At 34.8% G+C, this 25,660-nt stretch overlaps 2 pseudogenes; both read right to left on the reverse strand.

Moving 5' to 3' along the window:
* Nucleotides 1-7,741: 7,741 nt before the first annotated feature.
* Nucleotides 7,742-9,394, reverse strand: LOC149155236 (cytochrome P450 94B3 pseudogene; annotated as a pseudogene).
* A 10,573-nt stretch (nt 9,395-19,967) lies between these two features.
* Nucleotides 19,968-20,592, reverse strand: LOC149155237 (uncharacterized; annotated as a pseudogene).
* Nucleotides 20,593-25,660: the final 5,068 nt, after the last annotated feature.

Below are 25,660 nucleotides of genomic sequence, written 5' to 3' on the forward strand. Positions count from 1 at the left end.
TGAAATAATTTCACTTCATTTTAAGCAAAACACAATTTCATTTCTTAAAGAGCAAATGCTTGGAATGCACTGGTTGTTTATGTATTTCATGTTTATTTTATGATGGTTATTTCTCATATGAGTTTTTTCTTATTAATCTTAAAGAGATAATCTAATTAACCCTAACAATTCTCCTAGAAACTCACATCCTTTTTTAACTTAACTTCTCATTAGGGACCACCCCCCTTAGCTAACCTAGGAGATAGCTCAAACGGAGAGAGTCAGGATTACTGTGACAACCTCTTCTCTGAGTTCGCTGCCACCAAGAACACCTTGTGGGCTTGAAGGCTTTTCTCACTTGTAGGTAGGTGTAGGTAGCAGGGTCAACATGATCTTTATACCCAATTAAATAAATTTGATCCAACTACAATCAAATCCCCATGAAAACAATTTTTCGTTGGATTGACTTTGATGCAGCGTGACGCTTGTGTAGGTGCCCTTCCTTCCTGATTTCTCCACTACAGGTCACTCTTCTACGCACACGTCAAATTTCTCAGGATCAAGGAGTCAATCTTTTCGAGCATCATCTACACTTGATGAGTTCTTCAACGCTCCCAATCATGTTTTCTATTCAGGTGTGGGATATTTCTTGTTGGTCGGGGGTCGATGTTTTTCACATGCTGAAAAAATGCTAATGCCTAACTGCACCAACTAGGAGACTTCAAATTTGTTGGTTGCTCCCACACTTGTTCTAGTCGGAACTTTGGACAAGGTGAGGGGTTGGATCCCGACTTGTTTCCAATTTTATTGGGCCAACTAATTCCAAGATTAAACTCGCTCAACTGTTCACCTACTTATTTCTCTTCCTAGAGTGTGGCTTGAACAATCCAATTTAAATGCTAGCCTCTTTTGATATTGGCTAGATAAACCTGGATTTGTGGTCTCTCTAGAGGCCAATCCAACTTGATAGTAAAAATTCGAATGAATGTCATAGCCTTCTTTCTTCCTACAAAGCTTTCCAAATCTAGAACACAAAGTTGTACCAACTTCTGGTTTAGACTTCAAGAATCAACCTGGTCAATAGTTCGCTTAGGGACTAGACATTTCTGTAGTATTAGTTATACAACAAGAATCCCATACACACAACACAGGAACTCAATTGGGCGATGATGACCTTCTCTAATTCAACATCACAGACTTGTGGTATTTAGGTTGGTGAATAAGACACACAAACCCTTTTCTCAACATATGGTATTGGACATAGAAATAAAGCATCCCTACGATAATGAGATGAAATTGAGGGTCTTTCCCTCTCATAAAACATATTTTTAGAGCGTTGTAGTCTAAATGGTCTACTTGCAGGATTCTTTGTTCGGACTTACCCTACATAAGCATCAATGAGTATATTTTCAAACAGGAAATTAAAACACAGGAAATGAGCCGAAAAAACTATAGTTACCAAATTCGAATTTGATTCGATACGAAAAAAATCGACCCTATAGATTTCAATATGGAACAAATTATATGTCTTACAAATACTTGATTTATTTTTTTTCATTTAAATGAAGAATCGTTATATGAAAATTCATTAAATATTTCCCTAACAAGGATATCTCTTTTTCTATTTTTTCATAAGATTTATCCATTTTAAAGTGAATTTTGTCATTTTATAATTTCTTGTAATATAGAAGTTACTGCTTTTTATTATTTTGTATAAAAGTTGTGGATTTGCAGCTTAGGTTTACCATTTTATAACTTATATAATTTTTTTCTAATATTGGATTTATCTTTTTTTCACTTAGATTTGCCAGGGTATAATTTTTTCCAATACAGAAGTTACTGTTTTTTGTTTTTTTATATAAGAGTTACCAATTTGTAACCAATTTACTATTTTATAATTATTGTTAAGATAGAAATTATCATTTTTTTATTGCAATTTGTCAATATATAGAAATTACTAACTAGTTATCCATCTAACACTGAAATTCATCATTTATAATTTTTTTCAATATGGAAATTATGGTTTTTTTTACATAAGAGTTACTAGTTTGCAACCAATTCATTATTTTCTATTTTTGGTTAAGCTAGAAGTTAATTTGTGAATAATAATGAAATAACCAAATAGAAAAATATTGAAATAATCAGATTTACAGCCAAATTTCTAACCATATTTGCCATTTTATTGCTAAATTTGGTAGAAGTCATCTCCTTTATATAACATAGGAATTATTATTTTAGATTTTTTATAAAAATTATTGTTTTTTCATATTTTTTCTAAATTTCTACTAATCCTCATATAAGAAAATTACCCTATTTTTTCGTATAAATTTTTTATAAAAAATAAATAATCCATGCATTAAAGCTAAATGATGCCTGCATTATTTCAATTTTCACGAGGCTGCTATGTTATTTTTATAAAACCTAAATGAAAAAAAAAAAAAAAGAATTTTATCCCACAGACATATGTGTTTATCTCCCATCCCACACAAACAGTGGATATACCAGTGATTTGTTAGCACTCCTATCCATGGTTACAAAGACCCCAAAATTTCCACAAATCAGCAACATTTATTGTTACATGTGTCAGGAAGCTTGAACGCTTAACGCCAAGTAATCATTTCTTTGATTGGCCATCAAAAGGCATTCAAACAGAAGGAAACCACAACAAATCCTAACCAGTTAAAGGAAAGCACAGCTTGAGTCAAGATGAGTCAATGAAGGGAAAATTCGGTGGTGCAAGTCTGGGCACCATGCCGAGTATCAATTTTATTGTTCTACACATGCACTGTTCGTCAACTCAACAGGAGCAGCACAGTGAAAACGCGACACAAGAAGGTGGAAAGCTTTGACCAAGATTATGCACCTGTGACTGTACCGAATTGGAAATTGATGAATTATTCCCCATAATGAACCGAATCAGTGAATTTCCCAAAAAAAAAATTGCCAGTATGACTGAACTTGGTAGCTATAGAAAAACCGTAATTCTATTATAATCCAGGACAAGGTATTTACAAGATAATTATCATGGGCTTCCTGCTCAATCTTTCTTGTCCTCACCACCAATTAATTCTTGTATCAAGCTATAATAACAACCCCTTTTCAGAACCCCTTTTCAGGGCGTATCTCAACCTACTATATACATGTATATTTCTAATTGTTGGACCAAAATATCATAACAAAACTACAGACACATCACCTTACACTTGTCATTTTGAAAAAGGCCCACCTGGCCTAAAACACGGGCTCATTAACAAACTAACAACCTACTACTCCTATTCCTATAGAATCGGGATACTCGGTGCTGCATTAAATTTTTTGCTAATTCTAATTTTTAGCAATTTAAGATTTTTTTAACAAAATAAATTTTCTTTTTTAGTTGGAAAAAGCGGTCTATTTTGTATTATATTTAAAATCGTACATATATATAAGATGATCTCAACATCATCATAGTTCTGATAGTGTATCTAATATTTAACTGATCAAGGAATTACATATTTAGTGCATATTTCAGTGTCAACCATATACTACTATAGGGAACAGAGAATATACTCCTACAACAACATCTACCTTTTCCTAAATAATTCTCAGATTCTCATTATGAAAACGAGAAAGCATTAATACACACCTAATCTAGAACTTTTTTTTGATACAATGATATATATAGTGATCTTTCCCCTGTCTTTTTTATACAGGACCATATACAAAACATTTACGAACAATGATACAATTTTTTTTTCAAGGTACTTATCTGTGCTGATGTTCTGCTCCACCATCAAGGACTTTAAAGCGCTATCCTCACATGTTGATGCCTCCTACTTCTGTCATTTTTGTCCCCATTTTTAACTCGATATGCATACCTTATTCTGTGGCTATTAATCCCTTTTTGGACATTTCATCTGCATTTTTGTTGTAAGCTCTACTAATGTGCTTTATGGAAGATTGTTGAAGAGTGTTTCATAGGCTTTGTATGCAGCTCAACCAACCCTGTAGGGAGTTTTGTTGAATATTATTCTTCCCCAAGATGTGATCAACCATACACTTGGAATCAACATATATTTGTATTTGTGGGATATCCAAAAATTTTGTAATCCATAGTAGTCCCCATAAAGCAATTGCTTCTGCTTTCATACTTGTCCCCTCTCCTGCATTCCAGTGAATCCAGTAGTCTTGATCTTCTATCACCTTTAGCCAAATACCACATCCACATCTCCCTCCTTGTGATGCACCATCAAAAAACCAGTCGGGTATTTGGTGTCCTATACCATCCCCTTTTCTTCCTTCTCTTTTTTCTTGGTGCCAACACTCTGATTTGATTTGGGCCACTGTTCTATGTACTCACAAATCAAATCTTCTCTCCATCTACTGGTTCCAAAAATCAGGTAGTTGTGGCCTTTCTAGATCTCCCTGTGTAAGAAATCACAAACTTGTGCATTGTGTACTCCACCATTTCAAACATTTTTCAATTGTATTAAAATGTATGTATGGTATCTTCTTCTTGGTGGTGAAGCACTTCCAGATGCTAATAGAGGTTGGACAGTGTAAAAATAAGTGACAATTATCCTCTCCTTCTTTCCTGCACAGGTAACATATCCCAGGTCCGTGATTTTTCCTCTTCTATAAATTTTCACATCTAAGATTCTTATTCTGCCATGTTAACCATAGGAAAATGATAATCTTTATCGGAATATTAGTGCACTAAAACTTATAGAACCAATAGTAGTCTACATCATGTAGCTCCTTCATACACAATTTGAGATAGCAATCCGCCACTTCAATCTCTCTGGATTTCTTCTTTTTTCCTATCCAGGTGATGTGATCCCCTTTGTTGTCATAACATATACCCGCATCTTCTAATGATTTCACAAGATGGAACCAATCTAGTTCGTACTGTCCTATGAGGTTTAGTTGGATGGGTTCAAGCCAAATTGGTATGTTACCACGCCATTCACTGATCATCTAATTCAGAACAAATATGCCCTTTCTATTCAGGTGGTTTATTAATTTCGTTGTACCAAGAGGGATCTCACTAGATCCAATAATACTCTCTATGCTTAGAATAATTATATTTCCAGAACCAAACATCCATGAGATGTTCTAAAGTAGAATATTTTTTACCATATTGAAACTGTTCCATATCTTGGATCCACCTTTTTTTCTAATTGTACCCTATCTCATCCAACAGTTAAAGTCCTTATTCTTCATGTACTTGAACCGAATCAATTTTCCCCTAATACCATCACTATTGATTCCCTGCCCAACCAAAAATTTTAAGATTTAGGATACCCCATCTGCCCAACTTTTTTGGTCAAGTGATCCTTTCCAATTTAACCAGATGATACTTACAGCTTTTTCTTGTGCCTGACCAAATATAGTTTTCCATTATGCGATTTAGTGATTTTATTATCAGCTGTGGGACGTGGAACAGGTGAGCCCAATAGACCCCCAATTGTGTGAGAACTGACTGTGTGAGGGTGATACAGCCTCCCACTGATAAACATTTGTGCTCCCACCCCTTAATCCTCGAGTGGAATCTATCCACTAGCCACATCCAGTCAGCATATTTGTAATTCTTTAGGCAGTGTCCCATATATTTCATTCCAGCTTCTAAGTTTACTACATTGACCCCAAAATTCCTCTGGATATAGTTGATATCATCGAGGTTTCAGGATCTACATAGGATGATAGATTTGTGTTCATTTTGAACAAGTCTAGTTTCTCTTCCGAACTTCTTAAAAATTAATGACAGTGCATGCCATTTAAGTCTGTTTATCATACCCATCAACAAGATATTGTCAACAAAGAAATTGTGGGAAATAGAAATATGACTGTTAATTTTTAGCGCTTCAAACTGGCCTATGTTCACAACCTTTTTTATGATCAAACTTAGGCCATCCATCGCCAGTATGAAGAGAAGGGGAGACAAAGTACACCCCTGTCTAAGTCCCCTGCGCGCAACGAAGAACCTTGATGGGTATCCATTTATTATAATAGCATATCGAACTATTTTAACACATCCCATAATCCATTCTGCCATGTTTGTTCTTATGCCAATTTTATGAAGAACTAGTCTCAAATAATGCCAATCTAAACAATGATATGCCTTTTTGAGGTCCACCTTTATTACTGCTACATTCATCTAATAGAATAAAATTTTCTTTTTATATATCCTAAATGTTCATACATTCTCTATAATTTTTTTGATGGCCTGGACATATCAAACATATAATTGTATTTATATAAGGTTTAAAGCTCACAACCATGATTCACAGATTCTCTCGGTACTTATATCTGGTTATGATATAGCATTGACAGCGAAACTTAAGGAACATACCATCCAGAATTCTATAATTATATATATATATGTATATATAATTTACAATTTTTTTTATATCTAGAAAAATATCAGTATAGATTTATTTTAAATAAAAATTTAATATAAACAAAATTTCAATTTTGATAAACAGCATTACACATTATACTCGGCTATAAAATAATTTTAAATGATTAAGATAATATAATAATTGGAAAATCAAACTTTAATTTAAATTAGAAGGGATTCTGAGACATCTTCTATATTGTAATGGCAAAGACAAACTTAATCTACCTCACGAGAGATCCGCTTTTAAGTCAGAACAGATTCGGTCCTGGTTGGAAGCCAGTTGACTGTCAGAGTCTGAAGCTGATAATCATTAAAAGAAGTTGATAGACTGTGTGGGTATAAAATATAAGATTTGTGAAATCTAAATTAAGGCTAAGCCTGGGCCAAAGATTTGTGATGATTCCGAATATACGAATTGAAATTTCTTATATCGTATATATAATCAAGAAAATATGATAGAGGTAAAGATTAATAAAATTAATAAATTTATATAAATTAAATGTAAAGATTAATAAAACTAATAAAGTTAAATAAATTAAATAGTTGATAAAATAGAATATAAATTTATTTATTTTAGAATAAAATTTATAGAATTTTAATTTAATTAGCCATTATTATTATTTGGAGGTATAGATTTAATCTCTCTAAAAATATATAAACAAATCAAAACTTGAAATTGATTTCTAATTTTTTTTTTTTAATTTACTAATTTAAAAAATATAAACTGTCATATCAAATGAATTAGATTTTTAGCCACGAATTAGATTTTTGGCCACCTAATATTAATAACTCATAATATGTGAATATCTATAATTGAAAATGTCTTTACATACTTTTTTTAACATGTTTATATATTAATTTTTTTATTAATATATAAATGGAAAAATATGTATGTATAATTAATGTTTATCAAAATTTAAATTTAATATAATAACCCTTTTATTTATATCACTAAATTGATTGTACTATTAGTAAATTGAAAATGTATGAGATGAAAGAATAAAATTATGAAAACGGAAAAACTTATTTATTAAATTATGTATAGTATGGAAATTACTCTCAATTATATTATCCATAATTTTATTTTTTTTAAATAATGAAACCTACCAGTTCATCCATAATTTTTAAAAGAACGAAACCTTCGCTTGATCAAAGTCCGTTGCTTCACTCCCAGGCGCAGGTTTCAAGCAAATGGACTCCTGTTGTTGAAGTTGAGATTTTATCAGCTAATACAATAACAGCCATCGTATTGTATAATTTAAAACATTCAATCATAAAAACTTGCAAACGACCCGCCATCAAAACATGTCAGTAATAGACATACAGCTTATTGGTAAATTACAGTAGGCCCAAGGCAGACAGGAGCGGATGGTGGATAGCTTTTCAAGCTGGGACTGAAATAACGGCCGATGGATTCGTCCTCCTTTCAATAACGACGGAAAAACCACCTTCCATGTGCGAAGTCAATCTATGAACAAGCTTCGGAATTCTGGCTGTCGAACCAACAGGGCGCCGCAACCTGAACATGGAAATTAGGGTTGCCGCGACGTATTTCATCTGGATAAAGGCCATGTCTTTACCCAGACAGAGGCGCATTCCGCCTTGAAAAACTGCAAACTTGAACGGACTCTGCGGAACGAAATCGCCTTTGTCGTTGAGCCATCTCTCGGGCTTGAATTGGAGGCAGTCGGCGCCCCAGATGGTTCCTATCCGACCCATGCCATAGGGGTGGTAAGTCACCCGAGTGCCTTTTCGCACAAAAGTCCCGTCTGGCAAGACGTCGTCGTGCAGAGCGTGCTTGGAGTCGAGGGGCACCGGCGGGTAAAGCCTCATGGATTCGCAGATTGCAGCGTGCAGATACTTCATTCTCTGCAGCTCCTCGTAGGAAAATACAAGGACTGCGGACGGTTTAATATTTTCTGCATCTTCTGATGTTCTTACAGCGACGAGATCGGTTATTTCTTTGTATATCTCTTCCTCTACTTGGGGATGACATGACAAGAGCCAGAAAAACCATGTTAACGCTGCGGAGGTGCTGTCTCTGCCCGCCAAGATAAAACTTATGATCATGTCTCGGAGAAATTCGTCTGAACAGAAGCCCTCCTGGACGCTGTCCAGATCGTTGGTGTCGGTGAGTGACATGAATCTTGGAAGGAGATCATCGTCGCGCTCCTGTTTCTTTGAATGACTCGCTGTGTCACTGTTGCGGCAAATCTCAATTCTCCGACTCCTGATGATGCCCATGGCGAACTCGTGCACGACCCGAATAGCCTCGGAAAGCCGTTTCTCCGATCCGATGTTCAGCATCTTCTTGACCTTCCAGAGAATCTGAATCGGCGCGGAGGACCTCTCGGAGCTCAGCTTCGCCGCCGTGTCGAAGGCCCGCGCCAGTTCTGACACCGGAAGCGACGCCTCCAGGCATACGGGATCGATCCCGAACGCAACCCGGCAAATAGTATCGAATGCAAATCGCTGCAGAATATCCTGCAAATCCAACGTGCTTCCACTATCACTTGCATCGTGTAGAATCGGAAGAAGTCTATCTGTGGCCTCTTCCACGACTTTCACAATGAAATTGCGTAGAGACCGGGAATTGAAGTGGTGGCTGGCAGCCTTCCGCTGCAGCCGCCACGCATCGCCGTCGGCATTGAAGATCCCCTTGCCCAGCAGATCTTGGAGAATGGCAGTGAAAGGCTCGCCCTTGGGATAATTTTCGAACCGCGTCTTGAGAATGTGCTCAACATTTTCAGGATTGGCGGTCACCACCGTCTTAATTCCACCCAGTCGTTCTACCAGAATGGTCTGCGTGGGGGAATTGGCCAGCATCTGGGCGTACCATTCTATGTGCCTCTTGCCATTTTTCCAGAAAGAAAACAGCGAACCCACGATCGGATATCGCTGGGGTCCATAAACCTTCATCAGACTCCGGCTGCATAAAAATTCTGTCCTGCATACAGAAAGCCAATAAAGCAACAGCCCCACAGCAACTGCCAGGACTTGGATTTGCACATAGAGTAAAGGGCAAAATTCCTCCATTTCTGCTCTTGGGTTGCAAATACAGAGAGCACATATAAATAAACTGGGCTCATAAACGTGCGGGGCACCCGCACGATGCCAAGAAAGAGTGTTCCCATTATGCATGCCATTAAAGCATGAATTACACGTGCGTTTTGTAGCCAATTGGTAGGTACGTTCATATCCAATTCCCTCACCGCCGTCCTTTCCAACTTCCTGTGAATGTTAATCGGCACCGTCATTTGCGTTCCCACGTCACCGTCATATTCAAGGGTAATGGGTCACCGTCATATCCAATTTCCTCCAAGTATGGTGATGATTCCAATCCGGCCCTGTTAGTAAATGGCAACCTTTTCTTCTTTCGCTTCCCACCAAATTAGCTCCTTACTAAACGCTAACAATCGCTTCGCACGTGATTATGGTAATGAGCAACATCATATACATTTTCGAAGTATCCATTTATCTTCCAAAATGGTGCTGGAATTTTATAACTTAACCGCAATCCGGTCATGTTTTGATTAAGATAGAGTGTTGACAGCTTTTCTGAAATTTTAACCTATTTGACGGGCCAATTTGCCGTCAAATTCCTTTCCAGATTGGCGATGGTCTTTTATTCGGCCCTGTTGGCAACCCTTCCCTGTTGCCGACATCACTCCCCATGAAAATCTCACTTCCGGGCAAACTAGCTCCTTTCTCTACGGAGATGGATTCATTGCGGAATCTTAATATGACCATGATTCTTTTCTGCAAACCAACGGCCAGCGATATGCCTCAGGCATGAGGCCTTTTTGCCTTGGATGCGTGGGTGATTTTGAAGGATTTTACAGCTTCGCTGAATGTGTTTGGCAGACTTTTTTAAGTTGCCAAACTTTTTTAAGTTATTTTTAACTGTGACTTTTTTTTAACTTTTTTCAACAAAGGTTTTAAAAAAGTTTTAATAAAATAGCGTATATGTAACCAATTTTAAACTTAAAATCTTATTAATTTTATATAGTTAACGGTTCTAAATATATTTTTAATAAAATAAATAAATAAACCACAAATTATTTAAAACCAAAAAGATGCGACGGAAATTGTAAAAAAACACAAAAAAAAATTAGATTTTCACACTCACTTTGGACAACTAACCGCCATTTTGGGATCCACACTCAGATCACCCAAAAAGGTAATGATAATTGGTAAAAAGTTTACTAATGCCTGCCATTTTTGGTGTAATGGAAAACCTAACACGGTATTAGAGCCTTGGACCACGACCAATTGCCCCATTTGCGTTTGAGGGGGGTGTTGGATTTTCACACTCACCTCATTGGGAATCGATCACGTGGACTAACCGCCAGTATGGGATCCACCCCGAGACCTCTTAAGAAGGGAATGACAATGGTTTGGAACTTTACTAATGCCTGCAAGTTATGGTGTAATGGAAAACCTAACAAAAACTACCCAATTTTTTTTTAGGGTGTTTCCCAAACTCCTGTGTAGGAGACTCTCGCCTTTCTCAAACACCACAAAGTAGGGGGTCCTTGCTACCCTTGACACCCCCCCCATGACCCCATTTTCAATGCAATACAAGGTACAATGCATCGAGGTAGTGTATAACACATACTAAATATTCTCTCATGTTTTGCATAGAGAAGGTCATACAAGTACATGATAAACAATCAAGGCTAGTAATTCTCATTCTTTTTATACATCAGGAGACTTTTTGAGTGCTAACAAATTTTGTCAATGAATCTGCAACATTCTTCAAATTGTTTGCCTTTACCAATAACACCTTCTTTCCTTCAATTATATCTCTCACAAAGTGACATCAAACATTAATATGCTTTGTCTTATAATGATATGTTGGGTTATTTTCTACGAAGATTGCACTATGACTATCACAATCTATCCTCACACCTCATTGTATCAACCCAATATTTGAACATAATATTTGTAACCATACGTCTCCCTTGCTTGCATGAGTGGCTCCCATCTATTCAACTTCTGATGTGATTGGAAATTGGATGTTATCCATGTTTTCCATCGAATCAACGTGATTAACCTTATATTTTTCCATTCACACGTAATGAGCACATGGGTCTAACAAACCATGGTATTCACCCATGGCATTTGCTAGGGTATTTAATATTAAAACATATAATGCAACTGCATAACTCTTAAGTGAAAAAGCACCCTTATGTAACATAAATTCAAGCTTCCACCTTTGTAAAAGCAATGAAGTTTCTCATTATGCCATTTTATAACATTTGCACCATTTAATAAGAGAAGTGGGCATTTTTCATATTATTATTTCCTCTACATTGTTTTATATATGCTTCGGACCTATTATATTGTCAATATTTCGTCTCATTCCTCATACAACCCAAATTAGTGGTATAAGAGCAATCTACTCCTTATGGTTTCTCAACGCATCTCATTGTCGAGGTCAAGGTACGAAGCATTTAATCTCAAACTAATTTCCCTTAAGGACAACCATGATCGTCAACGCAAGTGACCTCCCATGCTAAAGGAAAAGAGTGATGATGGAGTAGGAAATCCTATCATGTTATTGCTCAAGGATGCACTCACGCAACAGAGGAATGAGATGAGAGACAAATTCACCCAGACCCTTTTGTGACTATCAGTAGCAACCGAGGCACCTTGAACGAACAAAAATTATGGAGATGTGACACCCTTCAAGGTATAACATAACTTTGGTATCCCATTATTCAAAGGCTAAAAACATGTAGATGCCTCAAAGAAATGGTTAAATCTATTAGAGGCCTATTATTTTTTCCAAAAAACTTCTAATAATGAAAAGATCACCTTTGTGCCACTCAAATCCTTTCTTCATGTCAAAAATTAGTGGTAAGGTTACTAGAAGAGGCACAACAGAGACAAGTCTAGGACATTTAATGCAGGCCTTTCTTGGGTTGCTTTTGTTGATTCCCTCAAGGAGGAATTATACCCTATAGAGAACTATGATGACTAATACATGAGATGGACAACTTTGTGACAAGAGCGATACTAGACAATGTTAGATTACGGTAATATTTTCTATACCTTGTGCTCAAACATTGGTATCAAAGACTCCAAGAGGCACCTGATTTTGAGGTATTTTAGTGACCTAAATAGGTATATCAAAATGGATATGGATTTCCTAGATATCTCCTCATTAAGAGGTACTTATAGATATTTTGTAAAACTAGAGAAAACATTGAAGCAAAGGAATAAGAGTGAGTTTAGGTTTGCAAATCAACTCAATATAAGCGTATAAATGGGGGCCCTAACTCATAGAAAAAGGGACAATTCAAGGAGAAAAAACCTCAAGATAACTAACCTAAGTTATAGGAATTTAAGGGTAATGGGAATTCAAATGAATACATTAGAAAGTGGTAGGATTTCAATAAAATCCCCTAGCACACCATTGATGGATGTCACTTGAAACAATCATTGTCGGTTGAGCTTAAATAAAAGGAAATGGATGTTGGCTTTGATTCTAATTCAAAACATGACAAAGGAAAGTTTATTATTGATGAAAAAAGTAGTGCTACCATAGAGATGATGAAGAACCAACTAAAGGACTCAAAGTAGTCAAAGGAGATAGTGCACCTCTTTCATTTGCAAATGTGGGTCATTGAGACCCCATTACATTTTATTGTTGATAGTGGCAGCTAGAAGAACATGATCTCAACCAAGGTCATTAAGTGATTAAAGTTCTCAACAATTCCACTCCTTCAACAACACACCATTGGTTTTTTATGCCATGAACGAGACATCAATGTCAACAAGCAATGTTGCATGTCCTATGGCATTAAGGACTTCAAAAATGAGGTATGGTGTAATATTTCCCTATTCGAACTTTGTGATCTTCCTCTAGTACGATCATATATGTGGAAAAACCATGCTATCTACAAGATCCATCAATGTGATGTCATTATTACCTTATGGTGTCAACCCTATAGGGAATCTATGGTAACTACTTCTATTTCATTGATCTTAGCAAAAACATTCTGAAAGGTAATGTCACATACATTCGAATTTTTCCTCTTCATGGTTGAAGTAAAACAAAAGGTCACTATGACCACCAAAAATTTAGCATAATTTCTCTCTATAGAACATAAACATGTGGAAAAATTTGTAGAAGAGTCTATACACCTTACTTACAAAGGTTCCTTTACACATCTAGGTCAACACATCCACATACATGAGATGAAAACCTTCCATATTCTTAGCATGTCTTTAACGAAGATCTCTAAAAATATTTTTACAATTATTCAAAGGTCAAACTCGCTACTCTTATATATATCACTCTCTTGAATGAATCTTCACCAAAATAGTACTCTCATGCTCGGTTCATTGTAGATTAAACAATGAATATTGTTGAATGAATCCAACTCCTAAATAACTAGTTCATGAGGTTTTGCAAAAATCTAATTCTAATTAAAGGCATGAACATCGTGTCCATTTTGTTCCACACAAGTTTCATGCTATAGTGGATCAAATCATGCATACCAGGGTGAAAGATATCAATCAATAAAACATACAAATTTACCAGGTTGTCAAAGTGGGAAAACTTCTTCATGAAGGAAAGCAGCTCACCATGAGTCAAATTCAACAAAATTCTATCGATTTGATGAAGGAACCTGACATAATGGGGACCATTTATTCGTAACCGGAAGGGATTATCATAGTTGAAATTGGTGGTTATCCACCATTTTCATTGAATGAACATGGTTAATCTTCAATTTTTATTAGATTTGACAACTATGAGATACTTCAACTAATTTTTAGCTCTTGTAATATTATTTCAGTGGAAATTGGTAGTCGTCCACTTTTTTTGTCACATCAATATGATTAATCTTGTATTTTTTCCCTTCGTTAGTTAAAAGCCCATGATTTTGACAAACCATAGTATTCATCCATGGTAATTTCTCCTAGTATTCATCCATCGCATTCACCATGGAATTTACCCATGGTATCCACACGTAATATGCACCTCTGGTATTAAATATTAAAATAAATAATGCAAGTATATCATTCTTAAGTGAAAAGACACCCATAAATAATATAAACACGAGCTTTCAACTTGGTAAAAGCCATGAATTTTCTCATGATGTAGTTTTTGATATTTTCACTTTTCAATAAAATAAATTAAGATCTTTTCATATTAGTATTTCCTTTACAATATTTTTTATATGTATGTGACATATTCTATTGTCAATATTTAGTCTGATTCCTTAGACATCCTGGATCAAAATTTGTAATTAAGAGTGCCACTACGAACAATATTTTTCTCGTCCAGCATATTTCTCCTCCAAATATGCTATGCACATACCCACTTATATATCTTTTTTGATCTCTATCTCTAATACAATCTTCATCATCGAAGGTCATGCATATTGAGCACTATATCAAATCTTTGTCTTCTTTGGTAGCACAATCCATAACTAGTGGTGCCACGAATACCTAAAAAGGATCTTTATTTTTGTCCAATGTTCCATCCCCACTTTTGAAATATACATGTTCAATACTCCCACAACATGTGATATTTTTTTTCTAGTACAATCCATTTTATACGTCAAACTTCCAACTACATTAGCATATAGAATAGGGAATATGTCATCTTCCTCTTGATGTGTCTTAAAACATTGTTTTGAAAATAACTTCACACATGTAATAATGGGTACATTTACTGGTTTATATTCCTAGATATTAAACTTTTGCAATATTTTCTCAAACTATTTCCTCTCATTTAACTCAATCTTCTTATTTTTCCAATCACTTTAAATTTCCATGTCCAAAATGAAATTTCAACCACGAAGATCCTTGTTGTAAAATTTAGAGTAGAACTAATTTTCTACATCATGGATGATTTCCCTATCATTTCCAATTAACAACATATCATCCACATATAAGACCAATTATATAACATTATCACCTAATAGATTGAAATACACATAGGGATTCACATTTTTCCCTGTGAAACAAGACCTAATATATAATTATTGAGTTTTTGATGTCCTTGGTGGTTTATTTAACCCATAAAGAGAATTTTTTAACCTGCATGTCATCTCTTTCACTTCCTTCACCCCAAATCTTTCTGGATTCCTCATATTGTTTTCTTTTTCTATATTGCCATTTAGGAATGTTGTATTTGTGTCCATATGTTTTACATCAAAATCAAAAGAAAAAAAATAGATAAAATAAATCTTTTGGAAGCTTAATGAAGAAGGAAAAGTGAAGAAATACCAAAGTTAATTAGGAGCATGGAAAACACAAATAGGGAGAAAATAGTTAACAAATCTATTTGTCCCTTAGAAGAACTTGGACAAGTCAGTCATATGATCCTTCCGTACTCACCTCCTTGGCCCATTTCAATGGAGTAACCCCAAGCATTTTAAAAGCTTCATTACATGCAACGCATGGTCATGAAATCATAGAAATCCGAAAATGTTTTCTCAAATCCATGATTATCTATGTAACAAATTTGACTCTTTTACCATGTCAAGTTTAACCTAACCTTCCCCCCTTTAAATGTGACTTAAGGTTTCAGTTGATAAAATTTAGCTAAACTAGCTAGAATATCAAACACCACTCATCTGCAGGTCCTAGTGCCCTTAATTTTTATATCTACAGTGTTTAGGGATATCTACATCTATATATATATATTATATTTATAGACTATTAGGGATACACATGCCTAACAAAATATTACATTTGTATACCCATTTATGCACAATTACAAATATTCAATTCCATTACAATAATTATTTAATTTCCCTTTATAATTCTCTCACCACTACTTTAGCACATCCCTTACCATCACCATCACAATGGGTCTCCATAGTATATTTTCAGATCATTTATCTATGCTCCAACTGTTCATTTCCATATTTAGATCTAATCTTGCCAACAATCTCATGAGGATTTCAACCATACCGAATTACCTTTCCAAAGAAACTATTGAACGCACTTCATTGATCATGCCGAATTACAACACAATGCAACTACATCAAAGATACCATTGAAGGTGCCCCACATATACTAAGGGCACAAACCACTAATGCCTAAAACTCAACATCATAGCCCTAGATTGAACATTTTCACCACTTGGATAGGCAAGTATAGTCCTTTATATCTCTCATTTGGAACCAAGGAGATTCTTATTTAGTCATTGGAACATCTATGACATGTGTTCCAAAATTCCCATCATTTTTTTTCAATTCACAACAACTTTGAACATTTTGTACATAATAATTTCAATTATTGGATTCCCATTTAAATAGGAGCTCAATATACATAATTTGACACAAGATATATGACATAGTTCAATAGGATCTATCACAATTTCAACAAAATTTGTGCATTCTTCTAATTTTCCACCCTCTTGTGGAAATGATGACTACCCGCCTACTCGGTGTCCTATGTAAAATTTAAATCATCTTACGGAAAAATCCGACCATACTCTTGTCTCCTTGAATAGTGCATGTCTCAAAATGGAAACTGTGTTCATAGGCATCTTAGTTGACATAGGGTTTGAGAAATGGAAGCGAAGCAACCTATATGTGTCATCAATCAAGATTCGATCCAATGTTGTTGGGGATGAGGTTAATACATGTACTTTGTGTGTGCAGTGTGTGAGATGATGGTGTATGGTTCCTACGTGGGATTGTAGCCTCCTAGGTCAAATACCTCAATGTCCATTTTTTATCAAATGATGTAGTCCTTAGTCAATGCTTGAAAACCATTGAAGGAATTGAGTCTTGAAACTTGAGATTATTACACTTCGCTTGGCCATTCTCCAAGGATTTTCCAAACCAAAGTCGCCAACCTCCATGTGGGGCCATGTGAAGCATTATTGGAAATTTTTTCATAGACAAAATGGTTATTGGATATTTTGATTTTGATAGAAAGGATTGTTCTACAAATTCTAAATAGGACCAAGTGGACAAGCTCACATACACTTGTTTCTGTGGAAATTGATCTCTTGACCTATACTCTATTGGTTCTATTCTCATATCTAAAACCACATCTCATAGTCAAGCAATCAATAGTGAATCCATTATTAGTGATATACGAAGGCCACTATTGCTAGAGAGTTCGTGATAAATGCGCTCTAATACTAAATGTAGGCTCTAACTATACTTTGTTAATTACTGCAAATAGATTCTTAATCAAACAAAAAAGATGAAATGGTGAACACACACATTAACACAAATATCTTACCCTCGAAAAGTTAGACTAGAAATATTTTTCAATGTATTTATTGTCACAAGTTCAAATCTAGTGGAAGGTAGAATATATACACATTCATACACTTTTGCAGTCAAATCACAATGCAGAGGTGGGTCCCTTGTCCCACAATCAAGGGTTTCTCATACACCAATTTGGTTTCTCGCTTGGTTGTGACCTTAAAATTAGATTATTATTATTATTATTATTATTATTATAATTATTATTATCATCATCACCATCATCATCATCATCATCATCATCATCATCATCATCATCATCATTATTCTATGACATCCATAAGTACCATTCCATTTAACCTAGATTAGAATAGAATTGTATTTTCTTAATAAAAACTACAAAACCATGGGCTAAATCATTATGTGTTGTGAAGCCACTAAAAGTAAAACTATGTTCGAAAAGATATCAAAAATAGCCATAAAACTTTGGCATAATTTCTTTTGGAGTGCTACGGTGAAACCCCTATATAGGGGTAGAAAGCTCCCTTGCAAACCTTCTAAGTAAGAATTTTCCATAATTTTTTTGGGGAGGGGCTTCATTGACCTAATGACCTATTTGAATAGAAGGTGTTTGTTCTGCCTTTGAGTCCTCGCTGTGTGTAGCACAATATACAATGTGGAGGTACTTGAGCAAAAAAGATAACACATCTTCAATTTCCATAACTTATTAAATGATTTCTTAAAAAAATCAATTTTCAATTTACACTTTAATTTGAAAATTAATTATTTACCTATTATTATATTATTTAAATTTTTTAAACTTCTAAAAATATTAAAAGAAGCTTATTCTAATTTAGTGTTTTTGAAACGGACACAAACATTTAGGATGGTGCACTCCATTCATTCCAAATGGAAATCTAAATCAGTGAGGTGAGAGGTTCATTCTACAACACAATATGAGGGCATTGTGTAATTATGTCCATTCTCAACTCCTAATTGACACATGTCCCTTTAAAAAAATTCTTTTAATAAAAAAAATGTTCATTGTAATCTCCCTAAAAAAGTACTTTAGATAAAAAAGCAGTTTCCACATAAATGATTATACATAATTTCTTACATTTAATTAAAAGCATTAACAAATCTTAATAACCACATTCTAATTGTGTTCACTTAGTTGTTAGTAATATGAAAATATGTGATAAAAATATTTCACTTTCATTATTGGAATTATAAATAAAGTATTTGGATATCTATATTAAATAAGATAATTAAAATTAAGAAAAAAATATTCTATTTTCCTTATATATATGGTTATGAATAATGTTTATAGAGAGAAAATGTGTGTTAATTTTTTACCTTAGTAAAATAGTTAAATTCTAAAAAGGAAAAAGTAACTAGAGGTAAAATAGTTTAGTTAATAAGAAAATGTGTAACTCATTCAATTTTTAAGAATAATAATAATAATAAATTATTAAAAAATACAATTTAAACAATGAAAAAATACACTTGGTCTATATAGAAAAATAGAAAACCACTATAAATGCATCTTAATCCTAGATTTATCAAGCACTAAAGAAAAATTAAATCTATTGGCACATAACTTTTTTTCATATTTGTGCATTTTAAAAAGAGATTTTCATATAATACAATTTCATCTCTCTTGAATCTTAATAGATTCGTAATTAGAATAAATCTATATTAACAATAATTCCAATCATTTCAAAACCCCAAATCTAAATCATCCAAATAATAATCTTATTTTTTTTTCAATCTATTTTTAAATATAAAAATATTAATAAGTAATATATATATATATATATATATATATATATATATAAAATAGTAACAACCACCAATAAAATACAAAACTATATATTCTATTACAAAAATTTAGATAGAAAAAATAAACCAAATACTATCACAGTAACTCTTAACAACACAAAGTACATATCTCTTACCACACAAACTACAAACTTCAAATAACAATATCATAAATAAATATATGGTAATTTCACAATCCCGACAATATCACAAAACACAAAACAATGCCACAATCTCAATAAATCCTTAAATCCAAGACAGAACTGATCCCCTTCCGCAGTTTCTAACTTAAAAAATACAAAATAAAGCAATTTCTCACGTAAACAAAAAGGGATGCTAAGCAGCAAGGCCCTGTCGAGGTCAACTGAAGACGATATAAAATAAAATCCACAATTGAAAATAATACCAATTTTAGTGGCGTGATACAAATTTTACACGGTATGACCAAGTCGGGTCAGGTTGACATGTTCAATTCTAAATTTTTCAACAGATGGCATCCATGTTGAATCAAATGTAGAAATAGCTATAAAAAATCTTAACACCGCGTTGATTTAAAAAAGAATCCCAAAACAAGACAATTGCATTATCTAAAAAAATTTCTAATCAGCAGCTTCTAGATCACGAAATATGGGATTTGCAGTAAGTTACTCAGCGAGCGTCAACACTATACCCTTAACAAGTGCTTGAAACACATTATGTTCTAGTTGGCCATTATGGTCTTCATCAACACTCAGAAAGATCTGATCATAGAGCAACTCAACTGTTTCACTGGCTTCTAAAAGACTGAAGCTCTGATTTTCTAACTTTACCATCTTTATTCACATCTAACTGCTGGAACATATGGTTTTTCACTTCCTCCAAAAGTTTTTCATCTGCCAGGAAGTTTCTCAGTTGCAAGCCATTGAGACTTTCTCAGTTGTAATCCATTGAAGACCTTAATATCTTTGATAACAATGGGCTTTAAAGCCAGGAATCAGGCAGATCTTGAAAGACACCTTGGAGTAATTGAGCAAACTGAGCCTGCGCTAATTCTTTCATCCCTTCTACCCTATGCTTCTTTAAAATGTTTGTCAGAAGAGAATCACCTTCAGGGGTAACTGTGAAGGGAGGAACACCGATCTCGACTCCCATTTGAAGAAGGATAGACCGCAACTCATTTATGCTAAGCTTGTCACTGTCATCTGTATGAAGATCTATGAACAGATTTTTTTCCAAAAATACCATTAACATCTGACCAACTAGTAGTTGAATAAAATAGAGTACAAAGTAATATTACATCTATAAGTAGACTAAAATTTGGAGTATATTTTTCTCTTCGACTTCCATAGGTGCAGTAGCTTATGTGTTGTAGTGGGGGCTTCAACAACATTTTCCTTCTATCATTTTGGAAGGGAACGTCAATCATAAAAAAAGTGTCTAAGAGAAGACCATTGGTTGATATTAATAATGATTTAGAGGTGTTATTTTTGCACATAAACAAAGGTATTTCATTAGAGATTGAGGCCTTTCATGGGGTTGGAAGTAATGCATCATATGGGATCCACACAGTGGTAAATTTATACTTGTATTTTATATAGAAGCCACAACCCCCTGTACAAGCATACAAACACCATCAAGGACTATGTTGAAACATTTTTCTTTTGTTGTTTTCCGGCAACAACAGATAGCCATATGAAAGTTGCTTGAAGATTGAATTCTAATCTGATTGTAGAAGGCATATTAGAATGAAGGATACAATGCTAGCCCATTTGGTTATGCCAATGGAGCTGAGCACCTTTACTCCATCATGTTCCCTGATTTTTAACCCGTGACTCAAATGGGTGAATACCAAGAATTCTTTGATGTTTATTTTGGTGCAACTTATTTCTAGCATTGAAGATTCTATGTCTAGCTCTCAAACTCGAAAATAGAGCTTTCAATTATAAAAGAAGCAGTGACTAATATTGCAAGCAATTTCAAGAGTAAACCAATATACCTACCTCATGTCAAACCAAAAGATTCTATGTCTAGCTCTCAAACTCAAAAGGGAGGCCACAATTATAAAAGAAGCAATGACTAATATTGCAAGCAATTGCAGGAGTAAACCAATATACCAACCTCATGTCAAACTAGATGAAACGGATTGAAGACAGATGACCACAGAAGTAGACTTTAGATTCCATGTTCTATTGAGATTTCCGTCAGAAGGGTGTTTTCAAATTAGTTGATGACATCGAACTGTTTGTTTCAAACAAAGGTCTTTTCACATTTCTAATTCAAATTTCCAATTACTATTCAAGGGCCAATGACTATGTGAGGGATTAGGCTCTAGTTTAAAAGAAAGCAACTCTCAAATGATGTCCTCGAGATTTTCCAAGGATATTTTTTTCTCTAAGTCATAGAGAAGGTATTTCAAGTGGTTCTAATTCCCCCACTAAAAATTCCCAAGTTTCCCATGTGTACTTTTCATGAAAAGGAGATCTTCAAGCCATATTCTTCTACAGACAAGGTTTCTCCCCCCTTTAAAATTGAACCTAGTCACTCAAAAGAGAACTTCAACAATTGATGGGATTGGGCCACATAAGGATTCTTTTTCATTCAATGAAAGTTTGTTCATGATATATGAATGATGTAAACCTCTATGGAGGGGGTGTCTTCGTTGAGAACTACAAGGAAGAACCAGTTTTGTCTTAGAACAAAGAGAAACTTATCAATGCTTTGAAGGGTTAAAAAGAAGACACTTTGATCTACAAGTTCAACTATCTTATTTGTTTGTAGTTGTACTAGAATGGTGGATAACACTTTACAGCACTGAGTACTTTACAATTATTCTTCATGCTTGGGGATATTACGTTATCTACTTCATAAATCTTAAGGATAAGAAACAAATCATGGAAGGGCCTTCATTTTGGGGAAAAACTTATATGAAAGATTTAGTTCTTGAATTTTTATCTTTTCACTACAACCATGATCACTACTATATGAATGAGATTTTGAAAATACCAATTTATCTATAGAATGGAGGAGACAAATCCAATAAGCAATGTTGAGGGAATATTATTTAGCTATTGATGAAAGTAGAGAAAATACGATATATTCTAAATTTATGTCAGGTTATGTGTAGATACTAGAAATAGACACAAGAAAACCTCTGCTAGACAAGGTAATATTGGAGGTAGCAGAAAAAATAGAAGGATGCAGTTGTTAGATTTCTAACATCATAAATTCAAGTGCAAGTTTTCCAAAATCAGAAATTCAAGTGCTAAGTTTTCCAGGAAGCAGGCCATGTATCTTCTTGTTTCAAGTTGGTACACAAGTTTAAGATAAGAATGCTAGGGAACACTCCAGTTTCAACCAAGGATGAATTTCAGAAAGGAAAAGGAGAAGGAAGAAATCTAGTTGACCCTTGGAAGAGGGAAAATGAGACAAAGAAGAGCACTACAGATAAGGTGTAACTTAAAATCCTAAACTGGAAAGCCAATGGAAGTCTTGTAAAAAAAAAACAAAGAATTGCCCATCAAAAGGGAAACCAGACAATAAAAGCCCAAATTTCTAGAGATTATGAAGCAAGAAAATGGAAATATTTCTTAAACATTCCAAAAATAATTCTGAAAAAGGTCCCTTGATCCCACTCAAGGCAAGGGTTGAGTTTATTTTGTTGTTTTCTATCCACCTAGACTATTTGTTGATAACTGCTCTTTTTTCTGCAGTGTAGGAAAAATTATATTAACAAATCAAACCACAATACAAAAGGCCTAAGCCTAAAGATATTAAAAAAAAAGTCCCTAATAGAAATCCACTAAAGTAAGAATAACAACAACAAGGCTCAGTTTTCAGTGTGTTCCACTTTTATGTTTGCATTGCATTAATCATCCTGGCTATACTATTGGCACACAACTCACTAAATTGGATCTTCCACTATAGGGGTCACCACTTGAGCACACTATACAAATCTATTAAGGGGATGAAAAGGGCATTGCTATAAGCATTCCCCATATCTGCTGCATGACAGTCATGTTTTTGGAAACCATGTTTTTGGACACCATATTTCACCAATTATCATGCATTTCTCTACTAAATCTAGCATTTGGTTTTTCCAAGTCCCCATTGCATCTACAGTTCGACAAGAAACATAATTGAAAAGACAAGTTGTTGTGCTTGCTTTCTTGGTTTGATCTCATCTTATCACACAAAACCAACTTGACAATTTCAATAATTGACTGATAAGCTTATTGGATGCCACTATAGCAAAAGTGTCAAACTCACGTATAATTCTTGATGTTGAGCAACAAGTCCCTACCTAAGCATTGTATGCAAGGGGAAGGGGAAGCATTGTATGCAAGGGATAGGGGAAGGGTAGTATCGGAGATTTCAGGCTATGACTTTCCTCATGGGCTTTCTTGTCTTATGAAGGACAACTTTTTTTGTACTACAAGTGTTAAAACTACTACAATGCTTATTTATGAAAAAACACCAAAACAATTTTTATTTTTTTTCAATCTCAAAGAAATGTTGTCAATTTTATATCATATATTTATAAATTCATTACAATTGAAAAAAAATTTTTGGTCATGTCGAAATGGTCAGATAGACATAGAAATTGAAACTATAAACTAAATAGAAAGAAGAGGAGCATCCTCGGAGACTAAGGAACTGAATGAGATTCTCGATGCTCAATATCGATTAGAGGATTTGGTTCCCTGTGTCCCATGTGGGATTGTGTAGGTTTTAACCCCATACAAAAATTACCTGCATACGAATTCTAAAAAAACTGAAAATAAACAATGGCGAGAGCGTAAAAAATAAAACATATGTACACATAGATTTTCCGCTAGATCCAAAAATCGGGACTACTAGATTGATCTTTTATTATATTCCTTTCAATGTTACAATACATATATATACATGTTGAAACATCCATAAACCACAATCCATTAACCCTGGATTAGAACACAATTTGTAGTTCCCTTTACCAGATCTACAAAATACCAGGGACCGAAAACCTTCATCCCCAAAACCATGTGCGAAATCCATGCACAAAACCATAGGTAGGTCTGCCACCTAATATAGGGTCCAAAAAAATTCTCGGGGTGCTACCCCATGCAAGGGAGCTACCGCCCCCTATATACCCCCCTGTTGTGCCCGAAACAACGTACAGGGGGGGTTAATGCGCCCCCGCCCGTCAGGTAGTCATGGAAAGAATATAACACACACCCAATATTCTCCCACTTGTTGTTTTCTTTCGATAGTGGGCCACAAGAGAGCTTAGTCATTGGTCCAACCCTGAATCACCCATTGTTTCTCTACACCAAGAGAACTTGTGAGTGCTTATAGACTTTGTTAATGCATCTGCAGTATTCTTCAAAGTGTCCACCTTTACCAGCAACACCCTTTTATCCTCAACCATATCCCTCACAAAGTGATACTAAACATCAATGTGCTTTGTCTTTGAATGCTAAGCAGGGTTCATTGGAAAGAAAATTGCACTTTGCTCATCACAGTATATCCTTATAGCTCATTGTACTAACCCCATGTTTGAACAAAATCTGTGCAACCAAACTGCTTCCTCTCTTGCATCAGCGGTTGCCATGTATTATGCCTTTTTAGTTGAAAGGGCCACTACAGACTGTCTCTTACTCATCCAACTAACTACACCTCCAAATAGGTTAAAGACATACCCACTTGTAGATATTCTCTAATCCAGATCTCCAACCCAGTCTGCATCAACAAAGCCATGGATGTTCCAAACTCTGTACAATCCTGGTCTTCCTTGGTAGCACAAACTATAATCACTAATGCCATGCAAATACCCAAAAATCCACTTCACTCTTTTCCAATGCTCCTTCCCTAGTTTTGACATAAACCTTCTCAATACTCCCACTGCATGTGCAATGTCTAGTCTAGTACAAACCATTGCATACATCAAGCTACTGACTGCACTTTCATATGGAACACGGGACATGTCCTCTTCCTCTTCTTGTGTCTTGGGAAACTGTTCAACAGATAACTTTACACCTACAAGAATAGGAACCTTCACTGGTTTACTATCCTATATATTAAACCTTTAAATATTGTCTCGACATACTTCCTCTGGTTTATCCAGAGCTTCCTCTTTGCCCAATCTCGTTTAATTTTCATGTCCAAAATATTGTTTGTAGCACCAAGATCTTTCATGTCAAATTTGGAGGACAATTGAGTGTTCAAATCCTGGATAGTTTATTTTCTATTTCCAGCCAACAACATATCATCCACATACAAAACCAGATAAATAACATGGTCACCAATCAATTTGAAATACACACAGTGATCTGCT

This window comes from Pinus tabuliformis, chromosome 9 (assembly GCF_031772625.1).
Source record: "Pinus tabuliformis cultivar Carrire ecotype Pingquan chromosome 9, CPIR1, whole genome shotgun sequence".
Taxonomy (NCBI): Eukaryota; Viridiplantae; Streptophyta; class Pinopsida; order Pinales; family Pinaceae; genus Pinus; species Pinus tabuliformis.